The sequence below is a fragment of the Haematobia irritans genome, chromosome 3 (genome assembly GCF_050003625.1).
Source record: "Haematobia irritans isolate KBUSLIRL chromosome 3, ASM5000362v1, whole genome shotgun sequence".
Taxonomy (NCBI): Eukaryota; Metazoa; Arthropoda; class Insecta; order Diptera; family Muscidae; genus Haematobia; species Haematobia irritans.
This window is the reverse complement of record NC_134399.1, coordinates 109,542,957-109,559,241: the sequence shown is the minus strand read 5'-3', so window position 1 is coordinate 109,559,241 and position 16,285 is coordinate 109,542,957. Positions and strand designations below refer to the sequence as shown.

Below are 16,285 nucleotides of genomic sequence, written 5' to 3'. Positions count from 1 at the left end.
TCGGATGAATTTTGCTCCACCAAGTGGTTCCGAAAGTCAAATCTGGGGATCGGTTTATATGGTGGCTATATATAATTATGGACCAATATGAATACATTTTTGCATGGTTGTTAGAGACCATATACTAACACCGCGTAACAAATTTTAACCGGATTGGATTAATTTTGCACCACCAAGAGGTTCCGAAAGTCAAATCTGGGGATCGGCTATATATAATTATGGACCGATACGGATACATTTTTGTATGGTTGTTAGAGACCATATACTAACACAACGTACCAAGTTTCAACCAGATCTGATGAAATTTGCTCCTTGTAGAGCGTCTGCAAGCCAAATCTGGAGGTCGGTTTATATGGTACTATTTGTACCAATTCTATAGCTTGTTTCGTTCAGAAGTTAGCGTGATATCCACAGACGGACGGACGGCCGGACATAGCTAGATCGATGGGGTCTTAGACCAATATTTCGATGTGCTACAAACGGAATGACAAAGTTAATATACCCCCCATCCTAGTGGAGGGTATAAAAAAGGCTTTTCTATACACTCAAAAAAAATTTTACTTGGATTCAAAGATTTTGACCTTCCCTTAAAGATTTTGGTATTGATTCCAGAGATGCCAGAGATGCGGCTTCTTTAAAATAAAGAAATGTTTTGGTCGACCTATCTGGCTTTAAATCTAGGACAAATAAAATTAGGTTTAAATGTCGGTTTAAAAATCCAAATTATAACGGATACTTCAAAGTTAAAAATGTTTTCTTAATTCCAAAAAAAAACTTTAAACCAAAAACGTTAAATCCTCAAAATAAGTCTTAGCCTATATTTGAAGCGTTTTTATCTTAAATCTAAAGTTTCAATATTTCATTTAATTTAAGCACAATTTCTTTAAATCAAAAATGTGTTTCTTTATTTTAAGGAAAATTAGCCTTAGTTCAAAGACATGCGACATTAACGGAGAGACGCAAATTTACAAAATTTGTGTCCTAAATTTAATGAAAAAATTTTTTGAAGCAATGATTATAAACTTAATTTTAATTAAAATTTCATTATTTTAAAGAAATTTCTCCTTAATATTTTGTAAATTTCGCATCCTAAAATTTTAGATTCGTAATCTTTAATATCACGTAAATATTTTTTTCAGTGTACTGTAAGAAAAATTTGCCTAAGTTCAAAGACATGCGACTTTAACGGAGGGACCAAAATTTCCAAGATCCATGTCCTAAATTTAATGAAAAAAAGTTTAAGCAAAGATTTTAACTTTCTTTTAATAAAAGTTTCATTACTTTAAAGAAAATTGTCCTTAATATTGTATAAATCGCGTGTCCTAAAATTAAGGTTGGACAATCTTTCATATTTCAAAGTTTTTGAGTATGTCAATATTTTATTTTCACTGCTCGTACCAATAAATGTCAGTTTAAAAATCCACTTTTGCATACTAGATTCTAGAAAAAAAAATAATTTTTTAGTTTTTTTTTCTGGCGTGAATGAAAACTTAAATTTAAAAATAAGGACTCGACCTCAAGCAGAATTTTCATTTGAAAATTTCATGTGAAAAACGCCTTTGAAATAAAGTATTGAAAAAAATCTACTATTTCTGAAGAGTTTTTTCCTATGTAGTCAAGTTACAAAAAGTCAACAAACTAAAAGGCGATTTCATAAATTTTAAAGAATTTTTCAGAATTATTAAAGCCAAGTTGATCTTAGTCAAACAAAATTTTCCTTCATATAAAGATACTCAGTTTTAAGTCAAATCACTAAGACATATATGGACAAACCAAGAAATTCGTCTTCAACACTGAAAAAAAAAACAGTGAGCCCACCAGGAAGAATAGTTTTGGTTAGTTTTAGAAAATTTTGAATATTTTTAGAAAATGTTAACTAAACAGTATTACAAACGCTGGCATCACGCCGATATCATAAAAATAAGTAAATATTTTTCGACAAATTCAAGAAGCTTTATTAGGCATAATTAATATTTTTCACTTGTTAAAAAAAATTTTGTAGTTTGAAGGAAAAAATTCAAAATTTCAAAAATGTTCAAAATTGTCTTTAGTGACATACGAAGTTCATTATGGGCGCATTTGAAGTAAAATTTACAAATTCAAGGAAATAATGAACTATTTTGTGAGAAATACGAATTTAGTAAATCTTTATGCTTAATTTGTGTATCATTTTTCCCCGTTTTTAGTTAATTTAACTAACGTACGCAAAAAATTATTAGAGTAAAGGAAACTTTCTTCAAACATAATAATTCCATGAACTAAAATAAAGTTAAATTGGCTTTAGTGAAATAGAGAGTTCACTTTTTTTGAGTGTATTTTAGGCAAAATTCCCATTTGTATTGTAAGAACATGAAATCTTAGGCCTCACGACAATATTTTTTCAGTATATCCACTCACAAACGGAAGCATTTTAATGTTGATTTCTTCCCACTGTGCGACGTTGAACGAACAAAAATGGTCCAAATCATAACATCTAAAAAATTCTTTCAGTATATACATGTTAGCAAATTTTATTGCAAAATTTGTTCTAATCGCTTAAATTTGTTCTTAACACAGAAGAAAAAAATCATTTAATTTATTTTCAAGTTTTCACACGTATTATTGATCTAATTATTATTGCTCAATATTATTATCCAATGCAAACTATTCAATAAATAAAAAAATATTTTTTCCTCCGTGGTGTGTGTATTCGGGGCGATTGGGTTTCAAAATCTTGTACGTGCGGTTTTCTTTTTTTCTTTGCTAAATTCTATGACGTCAAATAAAAAGCATTTGTTTGCTCGATTATTAGAAAAAAATCACTTGAATCAAAATTAAGACAAAACTTGGAGAAAAAGTAACATATGAGAAAATTTCAATTGGAGATTGTGGTTCTTGTACTGATTTTTTTTTTCTTCTTTGCATCATGAATGTTTCACTTTTAAACAAAATCAATTCGCCTTAGATTCCTCATTCAATAAGATCTGCTATGTTTTATTTCTTTTTCATAAACATTTTAAAATATTATCTTCTCTAAAACAAAACATTTACATTATTTACTTCATTTGGGGAATGAATTTTGTATAGTTTTGTTTATCAGGAAATATCATTAGGTTTAATTGGCTATTTAGGAAGGTCATATCAATATCCTAAATATTTTTACCAAGTGCTTGCAAGTTCTTAGAAATTATCCAACATACCTGTGGTTGCCTAAAAGAATCGCTTAAGTCGACTATTGCCGAATTTTAGTGTTTTTATGGTCATGTCCATTGGACATGATACTTTGCCACAGGGACTTTGTGGCGATGAAACCTATGTATTATTTATTGACTACACACAGTAGTACTTGGAAAACGTTTAGCAAATGACTCAGATGTATCTTAGGTGCATATAGTATGATAGATAGAGATGCCCTTAATGTCGTGTTGCACATATAAATATCTTTAGGCCAAACAGTCACATGCAATATTGTATGTGCGACGGAAATAAAGCACGAGTCAAAAATATACTCAAGAAGCCATTTGTTTACAGAAAAAAATGCAAGAAAATTTTTTTCAATTATGTTAAAGCCTTAATTGAGTTTTAAAAAATATTCAATAAAAAATGTAATTGATTCAAAAATATACTCAAGGAGCCATTTGTTTACAGAAAAAAATTAAAGAAAATTTTTTCAATTATGTTAAAGCCTTAATTGAGTTTTAAAAAATATTCAATAAAATTAATTTTTTAACTGACTTTCATCTAATTTTTAATTGATACTATAATTTCTGTGAGGGAAGACATTTCAATTAAAACTTAAATGGATCAATCAATTAATTTCGTGATTAAAGACAAAAAATATTTTTTGTGTGTAATTAAATCCTAGGCTTCTGTATTCCTCAATACGAGAACGGCAACAAATGGACTACCACAAGGGTTAGGTATAGTGGCAGCACGATATTTCAGGCTCACTATTCTATTCAGACCATTGTGATACTACAGAGGAGAGATATCAAAACATGGACCGGCACTCGCCATTTTCGGCAAATCTCTTTATTTTCCTAGAATACCTCTAGATTTCCAATTTAAGGCAAATTGGATAAAAACTGCGGATTCTAGAAGCCCAAGAAGTAAATCTGGGGATCGGTCTATATGGGGGCTATATCAAAACATGGACCGACACACGTCTTTGTGGTCTTAGAATACCTCTAAATTTCCAATTTTAGGCAAATCGGATAGAAAATACACTTTCTAGACGCCCATGAAGTAAAATCGGGAAATCGGTCCATATGGGGGCTATACCAAAACATGGACCGATAGGCACCATTTTAGGTACACCTTTTGATGGTCCTAAAATACCTCTAGATTTCCAATTTCACGCAAATTGGATAGAAACTACAGTTTTTATAAGCCCAAGACCCCAAATCGGGAGGTGGGCTTATATGGGGATAGGCTGTCCATTACATCTCTTTTAAAGAGAACATGTTCTCTTTTTGTGTTCGTATCTTTTTGTTCACTCTCTTTTTTTGATGCCGTACTTTTTATGTCCAACAGTGATCTTTATGTACTCTATTTAAAAAAAATCTTAGATTGATGGAGTTTTATTTATTTATTAGGAATTCGTCACAATTGTTCGCCACTAATTGTTTACTGGGTTAAATCTGTTGACAAATTAAAGGCCGGAACACAATTGCGACGTTTCGACGTACGGCGTTAAAATTAGAAATAGATGTAATTGAACGTACGACGTAAATACGCCAATACGTTGTCGTCGTCAATTGTGGGCGAGATCATAGAAACATGTGTGTTATATTTTTGACAGCGTATTTTGGAATTTATTTTGTTTATTTTTTAAGAAAATGTGATTCTTTTGTTTTTTATTGTTTTATTATATATTTATTTCGTTGTTTCTATCATTAGAAACTATTATTATTTTAATTTTGACACCAATAAAATTATTCATTATTTAATAAAGAATTTTTTATTGTAAACTTTTTTTTAGTTAAAATGTTCTATTTTTTAAAAGCGAAAGTTCTCTTTTGAAAATTATCCATATGGAAATCCTATATGGGGACCATATCAAAACTTGGACCAATATAGCCCATCTTCGAACTTGACCTGCCTGCAAACAAAAGACGAATTTGTGCCAAATTTCAGGATGATAGCGCCATTATTGAAGGCTGTAGCGTGATTACAACAGACAGACAGGTGGACAGACGGACATGCTTATATCGTCTTAGAATTTCTCCCTGATCAAGAATATATATACTTTAGTCGGAAATCGATATTTCGATGTGTTACAAACGGAATGACAAACTTATTATACCCCCGTCACCATTCTAGTTATTCATCAAAATCGGTTAAAATTTCAAATTTCATCAAAATCGGTTAATGGTTGCGACCGGAATCCTGCGAACAACAAATACATGGACAGACGGACGGACACGAAGCGACTCAGGAGATGATTCTGAGTCGATCGGTATATAGTTTATGGGGTCTAAAATCAATATTTCTGGTAGGCACATTTTTTAGCAGATCAAAGTTATTATACCCTGACCACTATGTGGTTTAGGGTATAAAAAGGTTATACTTTTGTTACAAACATTTTTCAACTTAAGATGTTTGACAATAATAATAATAATTACTTATCATTGTTTCATTTTATGCAAATGAAGTGCACAATTTTACTTAACTCGAAATTTGAACAAAATAAGACATAATTTTGTAAAATGAATAATTTTACTTAAATTTTATCTGCATTGAACTGCTTATAGCGCTAAAGACATGAAAAGACATTTTAATACGAAAAAATGTAATATATTTAATAAAATTTCAATTTATATAAAAATGGTTACATTTACTTTTTTTGATGTCAAAAGAAATTCTTTTATAGCAACTAAAAATCGTTAGGAATAATCATTGCAACTCTTGTCACTAATTCAATTTCAATTTTGTTCCGGAAGAAAGTATCTTTTCTCTGGGTGTATATATCTAATTATATTAATATACCATTATGGCCCAAAACTCTTTCTATTATCTTGCTTATTTCCAGTCATAATTTTATTGGTAGTAAATTATACCAAAGAAGCTGCAAACAAATCAAAACCCAAAAACTATTGCGTAGAAATAAAAGAAAATATTTCATTGTCAGGAAAAAAACGAAAATACTTGTTGATATTTATCTTGTTGTTTATTCTTCATTACAACTTCATAATCTGAATTAGGAAATTTAAGCTGCCGTTAACCCTTTCACTACCGAAATGAACCTAATGTTACAAACTTTAATTTTTCTTCTGTTTTTGTGGAAAAAAAATTGTAATTCTGGGGACCTACCTTAATTACTTCAAGAGCTATATGAGTTTGTTCTGAAAAATTGATTCTTGAATTTTGGCCAAATATCGCTATGAAAATAAGCGCTATTTGACCTATTATATTAACCGAAACCGAAAAAATATCGGATTTAGTTTTTGTACGAATGTCCATTTACTAGAGACATACAGTAGAAAAATTAACTCAAAATTTCGTATTTTTCGTTCATTGTTAAAGAAGTTTATAAAAATACATTTTAGTGCTCACCGATATGGAAAATATTTATAGCTTATTTAGATTAAAGCCTCTACTTTAAAATAACATCGCGAAATAAATCGAAACTAAATGGGGAAATAGACTTTGGTGTCGTTTTCGAATGTACTCCACACACAAAAAAATTTCACGAAAAAATTTCCAATTAAAATTTTAATTAAGTTTGAAAAAATATTCAATTAAAAATTTAATTGATTTAACAAATTTTTTAATTGAAATAAAAATCAATCACAAAAATAATAGTATCAATTAATTTTTTAATTGGATCAATTAACTTTTTAATTGACCTTCAATTAATTTTTTAATTGATATTATCATTTCTGTGATTGAAGACATTTCAATTAAAAATTAATTGGATCAATTAATTTCGTGATTGAATCAGAAAATTTTTTTTTGTGTGTAGGTGGATATCGGTAGTGAAAGGGTTAACACGTTTGTAAAGGATTTTGATAGCACATGAAGAAAAAATGTGAAAAAACAAATAATATAAAAATTTATTTGTTCCTTAACTGTATCTTTACTTCAATTTTCCGCTTCTTTGGCTCGGAATCAATACCAAAATCAGTAGTGTATAGACAAAATCTTTGGAATTGGACATGTTTTTTTTTTTCAGTGTACGAAACAAACGAACAAATAATTTACAATTGATATCATTTGGTAATGAAATATCTAACCAATCATTAATCCAAACAAAACAACCCACCCATCAATTTGCAATTTAATGCTTGAATATAACATTGTTTTATTTCATTTTCCCTCTGATACATCAACATTGTAGAAGATATGCGTGCATTGGAAGACATACGGCTGGTTTCTATTTGCTACCAACATGGGTCTCTGCATTGTACCCCCCCGATCTCTCATTGCGAATGAATACAAAATAAGTGGGCCAAATTCCTCCATGCTTTTTTATTCGCTTGTAACTTCAACCACAAAATATGTAACGGAGGACGGTATAAACGGAATGAATATTTGTTGGGAAAATTGGTTACAAGATGTAATACCGCATTCAACTTGAGAGCAATTGAAGAATCATCGTATCATATTCCTCCCCTACGGTTCACCTAACTTACATGATTTTATCATGCCATTGAAGTTGTAATCTACATTTCTTTATTGCTAATTGGAAGCCAAAAAAAAACGGTGCACAACATTTACTGATTTTGTATTTTTGTATTCTACAATTCCATCGAATATTTGATTCGATTCAAGAAGATGATGATTAATTAGATCTTATACGTATGTCTTCATTTTATTTGTATTTATTTTCCATGTGGTTTTTAGGTTACTTTTTATAGCAATCTTTAGTGGGGAGATTTTGTGTTTCACTTTGCTTCTTTTCGCTGTTTGAATTATTTTTAACGATTTTGCATTTTATTGTTGCCTTTTCTAACTCAATGTTTCATTTAATTGAAGGTTAGTGATAAGCCGTGTGTTTAATCGAAATGATATGAAATTTCAATTATATAGCAAATTGTGATACTGTGTTACACGTTTGCTTTTTGAAGTATATATGGCTTCAAAAACATCGCTTCTAAAGGGTAATACGGTCAAAATTTGGTCAATATAAACTTGACGTATTTCTTTCAATTTTGCATTTAAAAAACCTGAACATCCCTCATTTTGAAGGTGTGTGTGTGTAGAATGTAGCTCCTATTTTAATTTTGGAATTCACTCTTCAGTTGTCAAAATGCCGTCCAAGCAAGAAGAGCAGCGTATCAAAATTTTGCTCGCGCACCGCGAAAATCCGAGCTACTCGCACGCAAAGCTGGCAAAATCGCTAAAAGTTGCCAAAACAACCGTTACAAATGTAATTAAAGTGTTTGGGGAACGTTTGTCGACAGCCAGGAAGTCTGGATCGGGGGGAAATCGAAAACCGGAAGCCGCTGAGACGACAAAGAGAGTTGCCGGTAGTTTCAAGCGATACCCTAACCTCTCTCTCCGAGATGCCGCAAATAAGCTGGGTGTATCGTCTACAACCGTGCATCGAGCCAAAAAACGAGCCGGACTATCGACTTACAAGAAGGTAGTGACTCCAAATCGCGATGATAAACAAAATACGACGGCCAAAGCGCGATCCCCGACGATGCTGACGAAGTTTGACTGCGTGGTAATGGACGACGAAACCTACGTCAAAGCCGACTACAAGCAGCTTCCGGGACAAGCGTTTTATACGGCAAAAGGAAGGGGAAAGGTGGCAGATATTTGCAAGCACATAAAACTGTCAAAGTTCGCAAAGAAATATCTGGTTTGGCAAGCCATCTGTATCTGTGGCTTGAAAAGCAGCATTTTCATAGCTTCCGGGACTGTCAACCAAGAAATTTACGTGAAAGAGTGTTTGACTAAACGTCTGCTGCCTTTCCTGAAGAAACACGGTTGTTCCGTACTGTTTTGGCCGGATTTGGCATCTTGCCATTACGGTAAAAAGGCCATGGAGTGGTACGCCGCCAACAACATACAGGTGGTTCCCAAGGACAAGAACCCTCCCAACACGCCAGAGCTCCGCCCAATTGAGAAATACTGGGCTATTGTCAAGCGGAACCTAAAGAAGACCAAAAAACTGCTAAGGACGAGCAGCAGTTCAAGGCAAACTGGCTTTCTGCGGCGAAGAAGGTGGACAAGGTGGCTGTACAAAATCTGATGGCAGGTGTCAAGCGTGAGGCCCGGCAAATCGGATTTGGAAAAGCGAAAGCCTAACTGAATATTTTTCCTGAATTTTATACTAATTGAACTTGAAAAAGAAATTTAATTTGATTTTTTAAATAAACGATTTCACCGATTTACACGCGTTTTCCCTTGACCAAATTTTGACCGTATCACCCTTTATAACATAATCTCCCAAACACATGTTGCTTCAAGCATATAACATATATATGGTTTCAGGATTTATTTCTTACATGCAGAGAAGGAATATCCACAATCACAACCATGTTCCAAGAGCAAAATGTTACTTTTTCAAGGAAAACATGTAGCATGTTTGTCGAAACCATGTTCTTTTCTCGGAAATTATGTATCTGATTTCGGACGAGATACATAATTTGGAGAAAAGAATAATGACGAGAAAAGAATATTTTTGCGAAAAAAATGCTACAGGGTCACTGTGAAAAATTATTATGTATCTGATTTCGGACGAGATACATAATTTGGAGAAAAGAATATTTTTGCGAAAACAATGCTGCAGGGTCACTGTGAAAAAGTAACATGGTGCTCTTGAAACATGTTTGAGGTGATAATATTCCTTCTCTGGGTGTATGTATTTTGATCTGCTGAATTTGAAAATGAAGATTAAAAAAATTGTTTATGGGACAGTTTTTGAGATATTCCGTTATTTTTATGTTTTAGGTATAAAACATTGAAAATAGTCTCTTTATGTTTTTAAAGATGAACGGAAAAATTAAGACCAACTAGAAGAAAATCGACCGAAAAATTACGAAGTTATTACCATTTTTGAGTGACCGAGTGGCATTTTTGTGGGAGTGAGTTGCTCATTTTTGTATGATTTGACATCGGATTTATTTACTCAAATGCTTATAACTTTGCCATTTTTCAGTCGATTTCTAGTTGCGCCCATCCGGAAGACATTTTTGTAATTTTTATACCCCACCACCATAGAATAGTGTCGGGGGTATAATAAGTTTGTCATTCCGTTTGTAACACATCGAAATATCGATTTCCGACTATATAAAGTATATATTCTTGATCAGGCAGAAATTCTAAGACGATATAGCCATGCCCGTCTGTCTGTCTGGCTGTCTGTCTGTTGTAATCACGCTACAGTCTTCAATAATAAAGCAATCGTGCTGAAATTTCGCACAAACTCGTCTTTTGTCTGCAGGCAGGTCAAGTTCGAAGATGGGCTATATCGGTCCAAGTTTTGATGTAGTACCCATATAAACCGACCTCCCGTTTTGGGGTCTTGGGGTTATAAAAATCTTATTTTCTTTCCAATTTGCCTGAAATTGGAAATCTAAAGGTATTTTATGACCACAAAGAGGTGTGCCAAAAATGGTGAGTATCGGTCCATGTTTTGGTATAGCCCCCATATAGACCGATCTCCCGATTATATTTCTAGGGCTTCTAGAATCGATCGTTTCTATCCAATTCGCCTGAAATTGGAAATCTAGAGGTATTTTAGCGCCATAAAGAGATGTGCCACAACTGGTGACTATCGGTTGATGTTTAGGTATAGCCCCCATATAAACCGATTTCCCGATTTTACTCCTTGGGCTTCTAGAATCCGTAGTTATTATCCAATTTGGTTGAAATTTGAAATCTAGAGGTATTTTAGGACCATAAAGAGGTGTGCTAAAAATGGTGAGTATCGGTTCAGGTTTTGGTATATCCCCCATATAGACCGATCTCCCGATATGGGGTCTTGGGCTTATAGAATCCGTAGTTTTTATCCAATTTGCCTGAAATTGGAAATCTAGAGGTATTTTAGAACAATAAAGAGGTGTGCCGAAAATGGTGAGTATCGGTCCATGTTTTGGTATAGCCCCCATATAGACCGATCTCCAGTTTTTACTTCTTGGGAGTCTAAAATCTGTAGTTTTTATCCAATTTCCCTGAAATAAGAAATCAAGAGGTATTTTAAAACCCTAAAGAGGTGTGCTGAAAATGATGAGTATCGGACCATGTTTTTATATAGAGTTTTTATCCAACTTGCCTCAAATTGGAAATCTAGAGGTATTTTAGGACCATAAAAAGGTATGCCGAAAATGGTGAGTATAGGTCCATGTTTTGATATAGCCATCAGATAGACCGATCTCCCGATATTACTTTTTGGGCTTCTAGAAACCGTAATTGTTGTCCACTTTGCCTGAAATCGAAGATCTGGAGGTTTTTAGGAATATAAATAGGTGTGCAAGAAATGATTTTATATTTTAGGCTTCTAGAATCCGTAGTTTTTATCTAATTTGCCTGAAATGAGAAATCTAGAGGTATTTTAGGACCTTAAATATGAGAGCCGAAAATGGCGTGTATTGGTCCATGTTTTGGTTTATCTCCCAAATAGACCAATCGCCCGATTTTACTTCTTGGGATTTTAGAAACCATAGTTTTTTTTTCAAATTTGCATGAAATTTTAAATCTAGAAGTATTTTATGAACATAAAGAGGTGAGCCGAAAATGGTAAATATCGGTCCATGTGCACTGATAATGAAAATTGCTTGAAACTGAATTATAGTTTCCAGATTTTACTTCTGGTAATCATTTAAATAATAGGGGTAAAAATATACAGATGTTAGATAATCAATCAAGGCGTTATTTCATCGTTTTTTTGCACACTTGCACACGTTTATGATTCCTCTAAAACTCAAACAAATATGGTTCTTATAAATCCAGAATCTAATCTAGTCTTCATAGGTAAAATCTTTGAAGTTATCTTCGGGAAATGTACTGGTTGAAATTTTCACACGAAACTACAATATTTGATTCATGGTGGTGGGTATTTAAGATTCGGCCCGGCAGAACTTTACTGCTTTATAACTTGTTAACTCCAATTTTTTCCTTCAAACTACAAAATTTTTATTAACAAGTGAAAAAAAAAATTAATTATGTCGAATACATTTTCTTGAATTTGTAGAAAAATATTTACTTATTTTTGTGGAATCGACGTAATACAGTTTAGTTAAAATTTTCTAAAATTAACCAAAATGTTCCTTCCTGAGGGTTAATTTTTTTTGAGTGTATCCATAGAAGGTCCACAATCTTAGCCAATGTTATTTTTTTCAGTGTATTACCATTCAACCATTGGGAGCCACCGCACGCACAGAAAAAACATGTTTGGACATGGTTGCCGCATCCATTTAATGCTTATCTAGAGTATGTAATTGTCGCGAAAACCATGCATTTTGTCTTTGTAAAAATAATTTTCGAACGGAGAAAAATATATGTTGGTAATAAGCATTTAAATGGTTCTCAAATGCCGCAAACATGTTCAATTATTTAAATGATAGAATTTGAAACCATTACATGGTCGGAAAAATCACGTACCTGACCATTCAATTTTTATACTTTTTTGCAGGGAAAAAAGTATTTTTATAGCTTACGTATAGACATGTCTAGAACCATTCCATGGCCACAAAGACCATGTACATTGTTTTCGTGACGATTTCATATTTTATTTTTTTCCAATTTTATAAAAACATTGAGCTGGTATACATGATTTTCATTTTGCACGTCAGTCGTGTGTTGATTGTTTCTTGGAATGGACGGAGAATACGGAATTACTGTGTTTTGTGTTAATTTATTTATTCAGAAATCAAATAAATAATGATATCATTTATAAATAAATAAAAAGCAATAAATAAAGTCAATTTTATGTTTTCTTTTCTCAAGTGGCGTCCTTTTTTCGACGACGAAAAAAGTTTTTTCATAAGATCAAAACATTTTAGGTGGTGACCATGTTCTTTTAACTGGAAAAACCATTTTTGACGATTACCATAACATTTTAGATCGTGACCATTGTTTTAACAATCAAACAAAATTATTTTTATCAATATAATAACATTTTAGATGAGGACAATTTTATTTTTCTTAGAACCATGTTCACTGAGCCAACATGGTTGCAGGTGAAAATGTTAAACAGTCGCCGTAAAAAATAGCTCCTATCATATTATTTTGCTCTTCGAATATGATTGTGACAATCATGTGTCTTCTCTGCGTGTATCGCTCTAAGAATTATTGCCTTAAAATTACACGGGAGTGTAACTAATTCTATTTACTTTGGAATTAACTCTTCCACAGGTTCGGAACTAATCTCATTTCTAGAGAGATGTTTTGTATACTTACTGAATTATATTATTAACCAAAGAGTAAAATGTTTACCTAAAAATAAAAGAAAGAAATTATAAATATAAAATAGTATTTTACTCATAGATTTTGCTTAATATTTCAAAGAAAATGTTTTGATGAATAGCTAAGTTATGCTAAAATTAATTAATTTGTATTAAAATTTTTTTTTGGCGAGACTAAAAAATTTGGCAATTTTGTATTTGAAGACTCGACCAACAAACCCTGCATGTCCGCTTCGAGTCCGCTGACGACATGTCAACAGATTCCATATACCCCTGAATTTTATATACATACTTCCCAAATTAGGTTGATCTCGTTTTCAATCTTAAAAATGTTGATACAATTTTCGTCAACTTATGTTATATATGCAAAAAAAGCTTTTTGACAATTTTTAGACAGACAAAGTAAACATCGGATTTGCCTTCATGTTCAAACTGATTTGAGATGTACAATGAATAAAGATCTTGGGAAGCTTTGCCTTAGAATATATTAGCAAGTGCATGGTCTTGCTAACTAATCTACTTTGTAATTTCCTATCGTGCCCAGGATTTCAAAGTAAATAGTGAATACACACAGAGAAAATTTCATTAAAATTGAGCCAACGAAAATTTTTCATTGATACAACGAAACACTTTCATTAAGACAATGAAAATGTTCGTTAATACTACGAAACGTTTCGTTGACTAACAGAAAATTCGTTACAATAACGAAAAATTTCGTTATATTAATGAATTTGTTTCATTGGCTCAATTTTAATGACACATTTCATTAATATAACGAAACTTTTTCTACCAGTGTAGTATTACAATACTATTCACCATTTACTTTGCATGCATTATATATTATGGACCCATATCTATTTTTATATTCTCATCTTTCGATTCGGAGGAAATTTCTTTTTTTGTGGACCAAGGTCAACTTGACTTTAATAATTCAGAAAAATTATTTAAAAGAAATTATCTTTAAATTTGTTGTCTTTTTGCATCTTGAGTACAAAGCAAAGCAAAGTGTTCCAAATTATGACATTTTTTTCAACACTTTATTTTAAAGACGTTTTTACTTGAAACATAGCATACTTTCAACTAGAAGTCGAGTCTGAATTTGGAAAGTTAAATTTGCTTTCTAGGGTCTAGTATGCAAAACTCGAATTTAAAAGAGAATTGTGTCTTAAATTTGCCCTTACTGGAATTCTGCACTTCTTTGGTTCGCAATCAATACCAAAATCATTAGAGTAAAGACAAAATCCGAGCATGCTTTTTTCGCAATAATAACACAATGGGGAATTTTAAATCCACCTACACACAAACAAATTTTTTTTCTGATTCAATCAAGAAATTAATTGATTCAATAATTTTTTTAATTGAAATGTCTTCAATTGCAGAAATTATAGTAACAATTAAAAAAATAATTGAAAGTCATTTAAAAAATAATTGATACTATTAATTTTAGTGATTGATTTTTATTTCAATTAAAAAATTTGTTGAACCAATTAAATTTTTAATTTGAATATTTGTATACCCCGCGCCACACTGTGGAACAGTGCGTTAGTGCATATGTTTGCAACACCCAGAAGGAGACGAGATAGACACATGGTGTATTTAGCAATAATGCTCAGGGTGGGTCCCTGAATCGATCTAGCCATGTCCGTTCGTCCGTCTCTCTGTGAACACATTTTTGTGATCAAAGTCTAGGTTTGGCACAATTTCCTCTTTTAGGTCAGAATAGAACCCTATTGATTTTGGAAGAAATCGGATCAGATTATATCTAAATCCCATATATATATCTTTCGCCCGATATGCACTTATATGGAGCCAGAAGCAGGAGTTTTACCCTGAGTTGCTTTAAATTTTGCATAAACATAACACTTGGTCGTATAGACAAAATTTGATTGAAATCGGTTCAGATTTAACAGGTTGGCTGATAAGTCCTCGGTCTGACACATAGATGGCGTCGATAGTATTAAATGCATATTATTTTTATATAATACCAACCTTCAAATGATGAATGAGCATCTTTTGTGAAGCAACTTTTGTTATTGTGATAAAAATGGAAAAAAAGGAATTTCGTGTTTTGATAAAATACTGTTTTCTGAAGGGAAAAAATACGGTTGAAGCAAAAACTTGGCTTGATAATGAGTTTCCGGACTCTGCCCCAGGGAAATCAACAATAATTGATTGGTATGCAAAATTCAAGCGTGGTGAAATGAGCACGGAGGACGGTGAACGCAGTGGACGCCCGAAAGAGGTGGTTACCGACGAAAACATCAAAAAAATTCACAAAATGATTTTGAATGACCGTAAAATGAAGTTGATCGAGATAGCAAATGCCTTAAAGATATCAAAGGAACGTGTTGGTCATATCATTCATAAATATTTGGATACACGGAAGCTCTGGGCAAAATGGGTGCCGTTCGAGCTCACATTTGACCAAAAACAACAACGTGTTGATGATTCTGAGCGGTGTTTGCAGCTGTTAACTCGTAATACACCCGAGTTTTCCCGTCGATATGTGACAATGGATGAAACATGGCTCCATCAAGTCCCCGGTCTGATAAGTCCCCGGTCTAACAAAGAAAAAAACATTATTTTGCCAAAATTCCCTTCAAGAGCGATACAACGATTATAACGACCTTCCAATTTTTTGATACCATTTTGGTAGTACTCCTTCGGTTTTGCCTCAAAATAGGACTCAGTTTCGGCGATCACCTCTTCATTGCAGCCAAGTTTTTTCCCTGCGACATTCATTTTGAGGTCTGAGAACAAGAAAAAGTCGCTGGGGGCCAGATCTGGAGAATGCGGTGGATGGGGAAGCAATTCGAAGCCCAATTCATGAATTTTTGCCATCGTTCTCAATGACTTGTGGCACGGTGCGTTGTCTTGGTGGAACAACAGTTTTTTCTTCTTCATATGGGGCCGTTTTGCCGCGATTTCGACCTTCAAACGCTCCAATA

The 16,285-nt window shown here is 32.7% G+C and overlaps 1 protein-coding gene across 3 annotated transcripts in view; it reads right to left on the bottom strand.

Moving 5' to 3' along the window:
- Rala (Ras-like protein A) overlaps nt 1–16,285 on the bottom strand; it is a 106,891-nt gene that overhangs the window by 69,641 nt on the left and 20,965 nt on the right. The window contains exon 2 of one of the 3 annotated variants that reach the window (XM_075299615.1): nt 13,333–13,368. The exons of the other annotated variants lie outside the window; for them this stretch is intronic. The gene's annotated coding sequence lies outside the window, so the exon portion shown is untranslated. The remainder of the gene's footprint in view (nt 1–13,332; nt 13,369–16,285) is intronic. 3 annotated transcript variants of the gene reach the window in all.